Raw genomic sequence first — 14,959 nt, forward strand, 5'->3', positions numbered from 1 at the left:
GTGTCGCTGGCTCCCGTTCAGGGGCTGCCCATTTTCAAGCTGATGGTAAGCCAATCTGCATGCATTGCAATAAAGTTGGTCATATAGTAAGGTTTTGCAGATTTGACTTGGCAGGCATGCAAGTGAATTTGAGTGGAGGGGCAGGAAAATCAAACATTTGCACAGGATCCCTTGATACAGCCGGGAAACTAGCACCCTCTGGTGTTGGGAACCTGACACCAGAGGTGGGATCTCCTGGCTCTAAAGGGTTATTGAAAAAAGAATTGGCGCAACTTATTGGACAATGCCCTATAGTGGAAGTTTCTTTTGGGGGTGTGAAACTGTTGAACTGTTTTTATCAAGAACTTTTCTTTCAATATGAAAATATTTGAAGTTTGACATATGAAGTTTGTTTTCCTCCCTCACAGTTAAGTAAGCAATGAAGAAGTGGAAACAGGTCCTCTTAGAGTGCCAATATTTAGCTCTCACAGCTGAATCAGGGTTTTTGGGGAAGGCAGTTGTTCCCACAAATGGTTGTCAAAGCATGTCTTGTGTTATTACTCCTGTGTTCTTGGAGCCCCCAATAGGAAATGAAAGTGCATTACCAATGAATTACCAGTGTTTCAAAAGTGTCTTCTACCTGTAGAGCAGGGTGTAGTTTATGTCCCTTTAGTAAATCTGGAAGAGAAAGATAAATGGTTTAGGCTACAATACTTTCTAGGTCAGCTGTATAGGGTTGATCTGCGGTCAATCTTGGATACTGAATTAGAGGAGAGAGTTGTTTATTCGCGGGTTTGTGAATTGTAATCAGGTCATGGAGGCAGGTAGTGGGCTATCATTAGACCCTATTGAGGTGTCATGGCCCTCATTGTCTGCTGTGCAGTCCAAACAGGCTAAATGTCTTTTGACCCACTTTAGCTCTGTGTTTAACAAGATTAAGGGGGACTTGATGTGTGCTCATCTAGTTCAAAATGAGATACCAGTGTTAGATAATACTCCTGTTCACCAGCGTTATTGTCGGTTGCCCCCCTCTCAGTCTTTCCTTTTTGTCTATTGTGGTGGTACAAAAAAAAAAGGTTGGTGGTATCATCTTTGCGTTGATTACTGCCAACTCAATGTTAAAACATGGAAAGATGCTTACCCACATCCAAGGATTGAGGAGTCTACTCTTGACTTGGTTGGGGGTATAACCAAGTTTCAGTGGTCCAACGGGATAAAGAGAAGACTGGTTTCTGCACTCCTTTTGGTTTTTTCAAATATAATTGTATGCTGGTACTTTTCAGTGATCAACATTTCCATTCTCTTTTGTTTTACTTGGATGAAATTATTTTATATTATATTTATATTTTATATTACTTTTTTTTTTTTTCAAAAAGAGGTTAAGTGTCTTGATCACATAATTTCCTCCCATGGGGTATCCACCGACCCAGAGAAAATCAGTGCTGAAACAAACTGGAAGTGACCCAGCATCCTTTTGGGGTTTTGCATCATACTACATAAGATTTGTAAAGGGGTTTGCTCGATGGACAGAAGTTTTGGAGTGAAAATTTGTGGTATTTTTAGACAACAATGCCTTGAGTTATATGCAGGCATGCGGCTGATGTAGAGCAGCGTTGGAAGTTGGCTTTGTTTGATTTTGAGCTGAAATGTCGTCCTGGTACAGCTTATCACAATGCGGATGCACTCTCCCACTTGCCTATAGATTCAGCTCCTAATTGTCAAGGGGTGCGTACTGGACAGAGGACTCAGTATTTCAATATTTATTCTCACCACAAAACACAAAATAACATAAACAATAACGAAAAGCTCTGGCGCACACAGATCTCCGAGCTGGCCGGCACACTGCGGACCACTCGCGCTGCCGGATCTCCGAGTTACGGATCCTTTGGCACAAGAACAGAAGCGGGTTTAATCTTCGAAACATGGAAAACCGGGTGGATCCTTCTAAACTGAGGGGGTAATTTGAGCCGAACTGACACCGGACTAAGCACCTTGGCTATGATAAATGGTCAAACAAATTTGGGTCCCAGTTTACGTGAGGGCAGTCCGAAGTTAATGTCCTTAGTAGACAACCAGACTCTCTGACCACACACGTAAAGTGTGGGCTTAGTACGGTGACGGTCCGCCGATACCTTGTTCCTCTCGCCAGTCCGAGTGAGGGCTTCTCTGGCGTTCCTCCAAGTATGGAGGCATCTCTGAATAAACGCATGCGCGGAGGGAACAACGGCATCGGATTCTTGAGAGGGGAATAGAGGTGACTGGTAGCCTAAACAGCACTGGAAGGGAGACAAACCCGTAGATGAGACCGGGAGGGAGTTATGCGCATACTCTACCATGGTCAACCTGGAACTCCAAGATGACGGTTCAGCAGACGCCACACAGCGCAGGACTCTCTCCAAATCTTGGTTTGCACGCTCGGCCTGACCATTAGTCTGTGGGTGATAACCGGAAGATAGGCTTGCAGTCGCCCCCAGCTGTCGACAGAACTCTGTCCAAAACCTAGACACAAACTGGGGACCTCTGTCAGAAACCACGTTCACCGGGAGGCCATGAATACGGAAACATGATCTAAGACCGTAGTCGCTGTCTCCCTCGCTGACGGCAATTTGGGGAGGGGAATAAAATGGACCGCCTTTGAGAACCTGTCCACCACAGTGAGAACCACCGTCTTGCCCCTAGATGGAGGCAAGCCAGTCACAAAGTCCATCGCTATGTGTGACCAGGGCCGCGAAGGGACCGACAACGGCTGAAGTAGCCCTGCAGGGGGTCAATTGGATCCCTTACCCGAAGCGCAAATTGGACAGGCCGACACAAACCGCCGAGCATCCTGAGCCACAGACGGCCACCAAAACCGCTGCTTGATTAACCTACAAGTACAAGTAGCTCCAGGGTGGCAAACTAGACTAGAAGAGTGGCCCCACTGAAGTACGCTAGTTCGGACTGACTCAGGTACAAAGAGCAAACCCTCTGGGCATCCAGTGGGAACAGAAGCATGTCGTTGTGCCGCGCGGACCTTGGACTCCACCCCCCAGGTGACCGCAGCCACAACCCGTTCAGGATGCAAAATGGCCACTGGGAGGGTGGGACTAGCCTCAGCCTCAAAAACCCGCGACAGCATGTCAGGTTTACCATTCTTAGAGCCTGGGCGATAAGAAATGGTAAACCTGAAGCGTCCGAAAAATAATGCCCAGCGAGCCTGCCTAGAGTTTATTCTCCAGGCGGTGCGAATGTACTCAAGATTCTTATGATCAGTCCAAACGATAAACAGAAATCGCGCTCCCTCTAACCAGTGACGCCACTCCTCCAGGGCCAGCTTGACAGCTAGTAACTCCCTATTCCCAATATCATAGTTCCGTTCCGCGGGGGTTAAACAATGAGAAAAAAAAGCGCAGGGATGTATTCTCTCGTCCGAAGTTGTTCTTTGAGACAAAACTGCCCCCACCCCCACCTCAGATGCATCCAACCCCAACAATGAACTGACGAGATGGGTCAGGGGTCGTTAAAATGGGGGCCGAAACAAATCGTCACTTAAGGTTCTCAAACGAAGCTTGGGCCTGCGACGACCAACAGAATCGTCTCTTTGTGGAGGTGAGATCAGTCAGAGGAAGGGCGATTTGGCTAAAATTCCGAATGAACCGCCTGTAAAAATTGGCAAACCCCAGAAAGCGCTGGACCGCTCTACGACAATCTGGGGTGGGCCAATCAGCAACTGCATTTACCTTGGCGAGATCCATTCGGATACCTTCAGGCGAGAGAATAAAACCCAGGAACGGAACCGACTGTGCGTGAAACTCACACTTCTCCAACTTGACGAATAAACGATTCTCCAGCAGCTGCTGGAGCACTCGCCTGACGTGCTGGACATGATCGCGCTCATTCTGGGAAAAAATAAGGATGTCGTCGATATAAACAAAAACAAACCGATCGACCATGTCTCGGAGCACGTCGTTGACGAGTGCCTGAAAGAACGCCGGGGAGTTGGAAAGCCCAAACGGCATAACTAAGTACTCAAAGTGCCCTGTTTGGGTGTTAACCCTTTCGAGTCGATTAACGCATATATGCGTTTTGAGTCATTTTCACCTGATAACCCCGAAAAGAACTTAAATTACACTCTCAGTTTGAATCGTACAGATAAGAGCAATACATCAATCGAATCTGTAAAGGGTCTAGTTTTTTTTGGATACAGACATAATAACAAAAAACCTTTGTGCACTTATAGAATAAAGATAACAAACAAGGTGCGCTGTCTACAGTCTTTGTCTCCGCTGATCGTCATGTACAAACATTTCATTAAAATGAACTGTAACTCCGTGAATACTCAACGAAGAGACATGAGAGAGATATCTATAGAAAGCCTGGAATGTCTACTTTTAAACTAAACAATTGCTGCCGAAAACAAATATTCTGAGATAAAGTAATCCATATGAAAACAACGCAATGTCTGTTTTTCATATCTCCGCTCATTATATCTAATGTGACCACGCCCCCGCGCTGAACGCGCTATTCAGATTCAAACTGAAGCGCGCGGCTTGAATACGCCCACACAGAAGAAAAAGCAGCCAGACTATTCTTCAAGTTTTTATTTTATTTTACTGTTTGCTTCGGGATGAGAGGACTAAGACATAATTCACCCCAAAAAGATGTGATGTGGTTGAGGATTTGAGAAATGGATTTCCTCAGAAAAAAGAATGAAGCACTTTATTCAGCAGAGATCATAAACATGAGTAAGTCTCTTTTTATTTATTTGTACTAGTTTTCACATAACGTGTAAACATTTTACTATTTAGACTTTTTCCAAATACTTTTTCCAAACTATAATTCCTGACTAAATGTATAATCAAGTGAAACATTATGAAGTTTCAATAACAATATACAATACTATACCATTCAAAAGCTTGATGTATATAATATAAATGTGACAAATAGAGATAACTCTAACAAATGTAAAAACAATGCAGTTCTTTCGATTTATTCCCCCTAAAAAAACCTGAAAATATTATCAGCTCTTTTCAACATTAATAATAATAATAATAATGATGATGATAATAAATGGGGTTTATTTGGTAGAAAATAAGATTGTTAAAACGATTTCTGAAGGATTGTGTGACTAGAGAAAGGATGCCAAAAAAATTGAAAGTCAGCTTTGATTGTCCCTAATAAACTGTTTAACTGCTCCCCCAAGTGGATATTAAATTATGTTGTGGGATAATTAAATATATTCTTAATAAACTACAAACATAAAATTATATACTTTTATTTTGTTCTCACATTCTTTCTTGTAAGTCCTCCCTCAGAGTGGCACAGTTGAATGGGAGGCTCATTATGCAGCTCATTATGCAGGCCTTTGTCTTCTCAGGTGTAAATCACAATGATATTCATGATAGTTGACGCCTACTCGCATATGACTTTTACCAACAAAAAGTGTTTTAGAAAATTTAAATCAATATATTGTTTTCTGTGAGTGAGTAAACAAGATGATTTTCACATCATTCAGAAAGAAAAATTCTAGGCTACAAGCTCCAGTTCTCAACTTTTCCGGCAACCAATTTTATGTATGTGTTTTATTGCCTTATTCAAGTGATTTAACATTTTTAGTTTTTCACTAACCATGCATAACATTTTTTTTCTCAAAAATACAATCATGTACATGCATGCATTTCACATATTATTATAGCCCAGTTTGTGCTGATTACAGTGATATTAGACTTTACCCATTTAGATATTTATAAGAAACTGAAAAAAGCACAAATGTCAGGGCATGACAAAACTTCTCAAGGCCCCAATAATACCCTTAGACTCCAGAGGGTTAAAGGTGGTCTTCCATTCGTCCCCCTCCCTAATCCGAACCAAGTGATAAGCACTGCGTAGGTCCAACTTCGTAAAGATGGTTGCCCCCTGAAGGAGCTCGAAGGCCGATGACATCAACGGCAAAGGATAATGATTCTTTACCGTGATGTCATTCAACCCCCGATAGTCAATACAGGGGTGCAGCGAACCATCCTTCTTCTCCACGAAGAAGAACCCCGCCCCGGCTGGAGAGGATGAGGGACGGATAATGCCTGCTACCAGAGAATAATGAATATACCTCTCCATGGCCTCCCGCTCCGGACCCGACAGAGAGTAAAGGCGCCCCCTAGGTGGAGAAGTGCCAGGAAGCAGGTCAATAGCACAGTCGTACGGGTGGTGTGGAGGCAGAGATGAAGCTCGGGACCTACTGAAAACTGCTCTCAAATCATGGTAAGCCTCCGGTACATCCACCAAGTTAGTCAGCTCCTCCTGCAACACAGAATGAGACAAGACAGGGGGAAAAGCAGCACCCAAACACTGAGCTAAACAAAAAGGGCTCCAAGCCAAAATAGAACTACGGGCCCAATCAATATGAGGGTTATGTTTAACCAACCAGGTGTGACCCAACACCACTGGAGCGGTGGGTGAGTGAATGAGGTGAAATCTAATCTCCTCAGCATGATTTCCCGACAAAGTTAATGTGACAAACTGAGTGGTGTGAGTGATATTACCATGCGCTCTCCCTTGCGTGAAAAGCGTCGCCCTGCCACAGGGCAAGCCGCTACCACGTGACCCGCCTCACCGCAGTACAGACAGAGCTGATTATCCAGGCGACGGCGTCGCTCTCCTATAGTCAGCCGTGCTCTCCCAATCTGCATGGGCTCGTCCTCCGGGAGGATGCGGCGTTGAGACATCGTGTCACAAGCTGCAGCATACAGAACCCCAGTGACGTGTTCATGGGGAATCCCCTCTCTACGGTGCAGAGAACGGAGAGTAATCCGGTCATCGACCCGAATGGCAAGATCGATAAGCCCATCCAAGCCAGGGGGCAGCTCTAGTGAATAGATCTCGTCCTTCACCTGCTCAGCCAGGCCGTGGAAGAAGTGATCCCAGAGAGCCTTCTCATTCCAGCCGCAGGACGCGGTGAGTGTGCGGAACTGAATAGAGTAACCGGACACCGACTGCTCTCTCTGCTGAAGCAGCGACAATGCTCGTGCTGCCTCAATACCGTGTGCCGAGCGGTCAAACACCTTGCGCAGCTCCCTCGAGAATGCCTCAAACGACGCACAACAGTCATGTTTGCTGTCCCACATAGCCGTTCCCCACTCTCTCGCTTGACCAACCAGGAGAGTGATGACGAACGCCACCCGGGATTGCTCCGTGGGGAAACAGGAAGGCTGGAGAGTAAAAATCAGCGAACACTGGGACAGAAATGATCGACATGAGTCGGGCTCACCCGGGTATGGAGCAGGTGGATTGAGTCGCGGTTCCGCGTGGCGAGGAGCAGGTGGGACAGACGGGGCATCCGGAACAGACGGGGCAGCTGAGGGGTTGGCCTTAGCTGGTCAAGCCTTTCGGCTAGCCGGTTGAGCTGGAGAGCGATCTCCGAGTAGGCTCGACGAGACGCTGCAATTTCCTCCTGCTGTCGACCCAGAAGAGAGCCCTGCTGCTGTAGAGCTCGGCGCAGCTCCGTTTCCTCTGCTGAATCCATGAGTAGATTCTGTCACGGGGTGCGTACTAGACAGAGGACTCAGATGCAGAGTTTAGAAAAGGAGAATCTTTATTCTCGCCACAAAACACAAAATAACATAAACAATAACGAAAAGCTCTGGCGCACACAGATCTCCGAGCTGGCCAGCACACTGCGGACCACTCGCGCTGCCGGATCTCCGAGTTACGGATCCTTTAGCACAAGAACAGAAGTTGAGACTGATACAGAGAAACAGTGCAAAACATGGGCAAAGACAAAACAATCTACTCACGACCACAGACAGAAAAGCAGAGACAAAAGAGGGAGTGGGGGAATGAGCGACAGGTGGGGAGAATAAGCTTGTGATCTGCACAACCCCGCCATGATTAGCGCTGATTGCCCAGACCACGAGCTACTGAACAGACAGGACAACACAGACCACAGGGGAAGCTGAGACGGCACCCTGCACCGTGACACTATTAGCGTTGGGAAGGTTGTTTCTGGCATAACCTTGCCTCAGGTACTTTCATCAGTCCAGTGTTTAAGATCTGTTCCTAATTTTACCCTAACCTTTTTTACCCTAAAAGAGCAGCTGTACTTTTCCGTGAGATGGCAGACATGCAAACTCTGCAAGCTGCAGATTATCACATTGCTGAATTTTTGAAATACTTGCGAAGAGCAGTGGCCCCTATTCGTTATAAAAGGGTTGAGGAGTATAGGGAAGTACTGAAGCTGGATCGCCAGTAGAAACGTGTTCGACAGAAAGACAGAGTTTTGTATAGGGAAGTTTTCTTGCCTCCAGGGAAGATTAGAGTACTATGCTGCGTCTCCACGAAAAAATTGTACCAGGAACCTTTTTTCCCCCAGACCTGTTACTTTGTGCTTTTCTACCATGGTATAAAGTACCGTGAAGATTAGGCAAATAGTCTGGTGTCATAGGTCTGCACGCATTTCTCAAAACAAAGTGCACAAATTTCGAACTTGGATCCTCTGTAGTTCGGACTTTGCGCAGTCGACTCAGGAGTGTCAAGTCCGGTAATTCTGGTAATACTTTTATTTTAACATAGAGATAAATAGAATACAGACCAAATATTACCTATTAGATTTACCCCAAAATAATTATATTGTATGTTTAACCACTAAAGAGACATCAAAGCCAGTGGCAAATGTCAGAAGGACTAGCCGAGCTGAGACTGCTCTAGGCAGATACATGAGAACTGAGCTCCCACTGATCGTGTGGAGCTGATCGTCTACGAAATTGGTGAAACACATTTCCCTAGTCCCTAGTTCCTGAGTAAAGTTCCATCGGTGGAAACGCGGCTCTACAGGTTCTATTGCCTGGGGTCTTAAGGAAGGAAGTTTTGGAGGGTCTTCATGACCATCATGGTCATCAAGATATAGAGAGGACAACCACTTTGGTGAGGGAGAGATGTTACTGGCCCAGTCTGCTACAGTCGTGGCCTAATGGTTAGAGGGTTGGACTCCCAATCAAAGGGTTGTGAGTTCTAGTCTCGGGCCGGACGGAATTGTGGGTGGGGGGAGTGCATGTACAGCTCTCTCTCCACCTTCAATACCACGACTTAGGTGCCCTTGAGCAAGGCATCGAACCCCCAACTGCTCCCCGGGCGCCGCAGCATAAATGGCTGCCCACTGCTCCGGGTGTGTGCTCACAGTGTGTGTGTGTGTGTTCACTGCTCTGTGTGTGTGCATTTCGGATGGGTTAAATGCAGAGCACAAATTCTGAGTATGGGTCACCATACTTGGCTGAATGTCACTTCACTTTCACTTTTCACTTTACACTATTTTAAACAATGGTGTATTCAATGTGAGTGCTGTGTAGTTTCCAAGGTCATACTCCCAAAAGTTTGGATAACCATTGGGCATTTGATAGCTTCAAGGCCCTTGGAAATTCTCGTTCTCTTTTAGAACAGGCAAGCAATGGATGTGAGAATGTGCTTGTTGTTACCGATGTGTTTTCTAAGTTCACTCAAGCTTACCCAACTCGAGATCAAAAGGTTAGCACTGTGGCTCATATCCTGACAGAGAGGTGGTTCTATATTTATGGGGTGCCAAAACATATCCATTCCAATCAGGAGTGAAATTTTGAAGGAGAATTGCTTAAGTGACTGTGCCAGCTTTACAGAATACAGAAGAGTAGGACCACAGTATAGCATCCTGAGAGAAATGGGCAGTGTGAAAGATTTGATCACACTTTGCACATCTATTGTGTACTCTGCTCATTGAGAAAAAAAGGGGATGGCCACAGTTTTTACCACAGTTACTCTTTGCCTATAATACCTCTGCCCATCAATCCACTGGCTACTCCCCCTATTAGCTTATGTTTGGCCAAAAGCCAAGGCGTCCTGTGGATGCCCTTTTAGGGACTGAGAAAGAGATTATGCCAGCAACGGCTCCAGATTGGGTGGTGAGTCATTGGGACCATTTGACTTTGGTGTACATTAAGACTAAGGAACAGCTGAGAGTGACAGCAGATCAGCGAGCACGTCATCATCCACAGTCTGTGCCTATTTTGCCAGTAGGTACTCTGGTTCAGTGTAAGAATAATTTCCCAGGCCAGCATAAGATTCAAGATGTGTCGGCTCTAAGGTGTATTTAGATGAGAGTGTTTGGATGGGGTAGGCACCATTTATAAGGTAAGACAATTCGACAACAAGACTCTGCAGTGCACATAAAGAATGTACACCACTCAGATTTTTGAGAGCTTCCTAAATGGGTATGTACCTTCAGATAATGTGTAGTTGAGGCGATTTGTCCTTCAGCAGGATTCCTGCTAGAGTATGGTCATTAGAGGAAACTGACTGAGGAGGAGGAAATGTCAGTGGAGGAAATTGTGGTTTTACATGGATCCCAGGAGGGAGGTTCACCACCAGCAGTAGCAGCTAAGGAATATTCTGGTGAGCGGGAGTAGGACCAAACAGCCACTGACCCTCTAGATTCCCAGTGTCCAGTTGAGCGGGTATCTGATTTTCTTGACTTCTGTGAACCAATTCCTGGCCCCCATGATCGATTAGAACAGTAATTAAAAAGGAACTAGCAGAAGTCTGTTTATGCCGGTCTCTTAGAATGAGGGCATTCAAATCCATTTAACCTCCCAAGGCCAGTACGATCCCCAGAGGATCAAGTTCCCCCAAATTCATCCTCAGTAAATTCCATATACAGTATGTTCCTTTTAGACCTTGGGATTAGGATGGGTATGATGGGCAAGTGTTGTTATCTGGGATGGTGAATTTGAAAGAGAGGGTGGATGTAACCGAGCTTGCTATGCCTTTAATGGACAGGTGATGTGTAAAGTCTTGCGGGCTTTAATGAAACAGCATTTGTGCTCATGTATGTGACTGCTGCTCTCAACAATTTAGTGGAAGTAATTATGCTTTTTATGCCCAGGAATTTAATTTAATGAGATGTTAGAATAATATGCCCGCTAATGTGTTTTAAGATTTTTTTCCGTGATGATGATGATCAGAAAGCACTGTGTGAATGCAACTCTGCAGGGTTTCAGCTACCTCATATGCGATCGTCTTCCTACTCTTCTCACTGCTTGTTGTATCTTAATAAACCTATGTAGTTCTCGCACTTGGATCTCGAAGACTCGATCATTGTTACAGCCTTATCTTGGGTATCATATTCATTAGTTTTTTTTTTATTATTATTGTTACTTTTTTAAATGTCATTTAATTGCTAAATGCATAACATTTTTAGGAACATTTCTGTAAACCTGGTTGTTATTTAATAACATTATCTGTGGAAAAGGATTTTACCTGTCATTCTAATGAAGTATTAACCTTTCTATACTCTGGCTTCTTGTTCATTTATTTGAACCAACTGTGTTAAAAATATAATTGTTAAATTCCCCTATCCCAGAAAGTGGGGGTGGTGTAATTAATTTGGCCGACATTCCTAACAACAATATACTTGAGGTCACATGCAGAGTAATTTTCCTTGCATGGATCAGTAAAAGTATTCCACCTATACATGGTTTCACTATGAACATTCTCTTCACTCTAAAATGACGCCACGCCCACAGCAGCAAAAGTTTACAAATGCTGGACATCCACACACCACAGTATTATCAATGCACCATGTACACCTTCATATACATGAGACAATACTCAAACAAAGCACTCACCTGCCACTTATAAATAAAGTCCATGCTTCTGTCATTCCATGTCACTTTACTCATATTAAAAAGGAAACATGGCCAAATAACTTGTTTTGATCGGCGCTAATGTCACGGACCGAGCCGGGGGTGTGGAGGCACTCCCTGTCGGCCGACACCACCACTTCCACCCTTCTTAAGGAGCTACCCCGCACCGGAGAATGAGGCAGACCACCAGAATTCAAAGTTAACACATTTATTAATTTAATTAAAAAAAATGTCTCTAAAGCGTTATGAGCTTCCTCCCTCCAGGTTAGGTTACTGTATGTGTAGCTCTAGTTCCTCTCCTCCACTACCAACACGTGAATACAATGTGAATACAGCCCAAGTGGCTATGGCGCCAGATGGCGAAGGCTTGATGGTAACTCCGTTCTTTGAGTCGTCAGTAGGGATATCATCAGCACAGCATGCACGGACCTCAGATCCTTAAGGCAGAGTGCGGGCCCATACGACAGTCTCAACCAATGAACTCTCCATATACTGATAAAAAAAACAGGACTCTCACTACAGTGCCATTTCCAAACATCCATCTTCAGTTCATTCCTCGCTGTATCACTACTGCGTCTCCGCTGATTCCTTCCTCTTCTCTTCCTGTGTCTTCGCTGATCCTTCCTCCCTCCATCTTCACCGATCCTTCCTCCCTTCCTCCTGCGTCTTCCCCAATCCTTCCTCTCTGCTCCCTTCTCTTTTTATTTCCCTCCCAATCCAATCACCTGCTTACGCATTTTCCCCTGCACAGCTGCCAGCTTTTATCCTCGTTATCTTCTATTCCAGCGTATTTTTCCTGCTTCCGTGTATCCCCGGAACCGGCCTTGTTTTACTCTGGAAGTGCTCCCCGCCACAACAACAACCTCGGCCTATAGTTCCGGCCTTTATCACCCCGTGACATCCTCCCCCACCAATGGGTTCTAGTGCCTAGAACTCCTGCACCATGACCCACTCGCCATATCTCGCAGGTGGTTGTCCCCGGTTGTCTCGCTTGGGGTCTATCCGCAGGTGCCTCTTCGTCCGCCATCTCCTGGAATACGGGTGCTCAACTCAAGGTGGGAACCCTGCCGACTACACCACTTTGTCACGGGCCGAGCCGGGGGTGTGGAGGCACTCCCTGCCGGCCGACACCCCCACTTCCACCCTTCTTGAGGAGCTACCCCGCACCGGAGAAGAAGGTAGACCACAAGAATTCAAAGTTAACACATTTATTAATTTATTTAAAAGAAATGTCTCTAAAAGAGGTACGAGCTTCCTACCTCCAGGTTGAGTGACTGCATGTGTAGCTCAAGTTCCCCTCCTCCACTACCAACACAGTAAGGTGAATACAGCCAGAGTGGCTACAGCGCCAGATGGAAAGCTTGATGGTAACTCCGTTCTTCGAGTCCTCAGTAGGGATATCATCAGCGGCTATCTCCGTTCAGTGGGGTTACAGCACTATTTCAGTGACTCTGCAGGGCTTCACACAGATTCAATATGAATGGTCAAGTCAATGGATACTCAATTCCATATGTCACGGGTCCTACAATGGTAGCAGATCGACAACAGCAGATAACTCACTTCAGTGACTCTGCAGGCTTTTCACTAAACTCAGACAGGGAGAGAGGAGGTACATATAAGTCACAGCTTTAACAGGCTCTTCACTGAGCTCAGACAGAGAGAAGGGAGGTAATTATACTTCTCCGCTTCAGCAGGTTCTTCACTGGACTCAGACTGAAGATAGAGAGAGGCCAGTACACTTCACAATTTTAACAGGCTCTTCACTGGACTCAGACAGAGAGAAAGTGAGGTACATATATTTCACAGTGTTAACAGGCTCCTCAACTTCACAGCTTTAACAGGCTCTTCGCTGGATTCACACAGAGAGAATGGAGATAATTATACTTCACCACTTCCGTAGGTTCTTCATTCACAGCTTTAGCAGGTTCCTCACTGGGCTCAGACAGAGAGTGGAGGGTACATATACTTCACCACTTTGCAGGTTCTTCATTCACAGCTTTAGCTGATGCTTCATTCAGGGCTCAGACAGAGAGAAGAAAGGTAAATACACTTCACCGCTTTAGCGGATTCTTCATTCACAGCTTTAGTCAGGGATTATATGTTGGTCGCCTGTACACTCTGCATCATCCCACACTCGTTTATACACTACAACAAACTCAATTCACACGTGATAATTGAAACTCAGCACAGCATGCACAAACCTCAGATCCTTAAGGCAGAGTGCGGGCCCATACGACAGTCTCAACCAATGAACTCTCCGTATACTGATACAAAACAGGACTCTCACTACAGTGCCATTTCCAAACATCCATCTCCAGTTCATTCTTCGCTGTGTCACTACTGCATCTCCGCTGATTCCTTCCTCTTCTCTTCCTGTGTCTTCACTGATCCTTCCTCTCTCCTTCCTCCATCTTCACCGATCCTTCCTCCCTTCCTGCTGTGTCTTCCCCAATCATTCCTCTCTGCTCCCTTGTCTTAAACGCCAACTGTTTTTATTTCCCTCCCAATCCAATCACCTGCTTACGCATTTTCCCCCACACAGCTGCCAGCGTTTATCCTCGTTATCTTCTATTCCAGCTTATTTTTCCTGGAAGTGCTCCCCGCCACAACAACAACCTTGGCCTAAAGTTCCGGCCTTAGCCACCCCGTGACACTAATGTTAACTGTTAGCCACACATACTGTAGCACTTGTATATTCAATCTTTGAAATGGCACACAAGACCTTTATTAGCAAATTCAGCTTGGGTGTGGTTTATTCTTTCTCAGTTACTCCTCTTTTGTCTCTAAAAGAAAGCCTTAAAAAAATGAATTTTTAATAGATCGGCAACAAGATCTGGTGTATGCACCGGCCACTACGGCGTCACTAGGCGAGTTGTCTTTGTACATCAAATTTTGATTGGCTGATGATTATGTCACTAATGCTAGTTACAAATCATATGTGACGTCTTTGAAAAAAAAAAGGGTAGCACTATCTGTAGTGCTGGCCACAGAATTTTTTTTTTTTTTTAATGTAGGATATTTCAGTTCAACCTCAACAAAACTAATCATAGGCCATTTTGTGGACATTACACAAATTAAAAGTATACCTAAATAATAATAATAATAATAATAATAATAATAATAATAATAAATCATTTGAATTTTTATAGGGCAAAGAGAAGTCCCTGTTGACCTTGACTGCCCACCACTGAATACAGCTCTGTATAAATAAAAATGACTTGACTCGACTTATTTGCAACTTTCCATCTATTTTTGTTATTTTCTTTCCATCTATTTTAGTTATCTATAATATCTATTTGATATTTTAATTGCAACGTCATGATGACAAATGTAATTGC

At 44.9% G+C, this 14,959-nt stretch overlaps 1 long non-coding RNA gene across 3 annotated transcripts; it reads right to left on the bottom strand.

Annotated features, from left to right (window-relative positions):
- Nucleotides 1-11,383: 11,383 nt before the first annotated feature.
- LOC128013501 (uncharacterized) lies at nt 11,384-14,208 on the bottom strand. Of its 3 annotated transcripts, none has more exons than XR_008183336.1 (3): nt 13,823-14,208; nt 12,881-13,629; nt 11,384-12,777 (listed from the first exon to the last, which is right to left on the bottom strand). It is a non-coding gene; the product is annotated as an uncharacterized LOC128013501 (long non-coding RNA). The 3 variants fall into 3 exon arrangements; XR_008183335.1 differs by having other exon boundaries at nt 11,386-12,777; nt 12,881-13,205; nt 13,300-14,204; XR_008183334.1 differs by having other exon boundaries at nt 11,387-12,777; nt 12,881-13,080; nt 13,182-14,201.
- Between the last annotated feature and the right edge of the window lie 751 nt (nt 14,209-14,959).

Source organism: Carassius gibelio, chromosome B24 (assembly GCF_023724105.1).
Source record: "Carassius gibelio isolate Cgi1373 ecotype wild population from Czech Republic chromosome B24, carGib1.2-hapl.c, whole genome shotgun sequence".
Classification (NCBI taxonomy): domain Eukaryota; kingdom Metazoa; phylum Chordata; class Actinopteri; order Cypriniformes; family Cyprinidae; genus Carassius; species Carassius gibelio.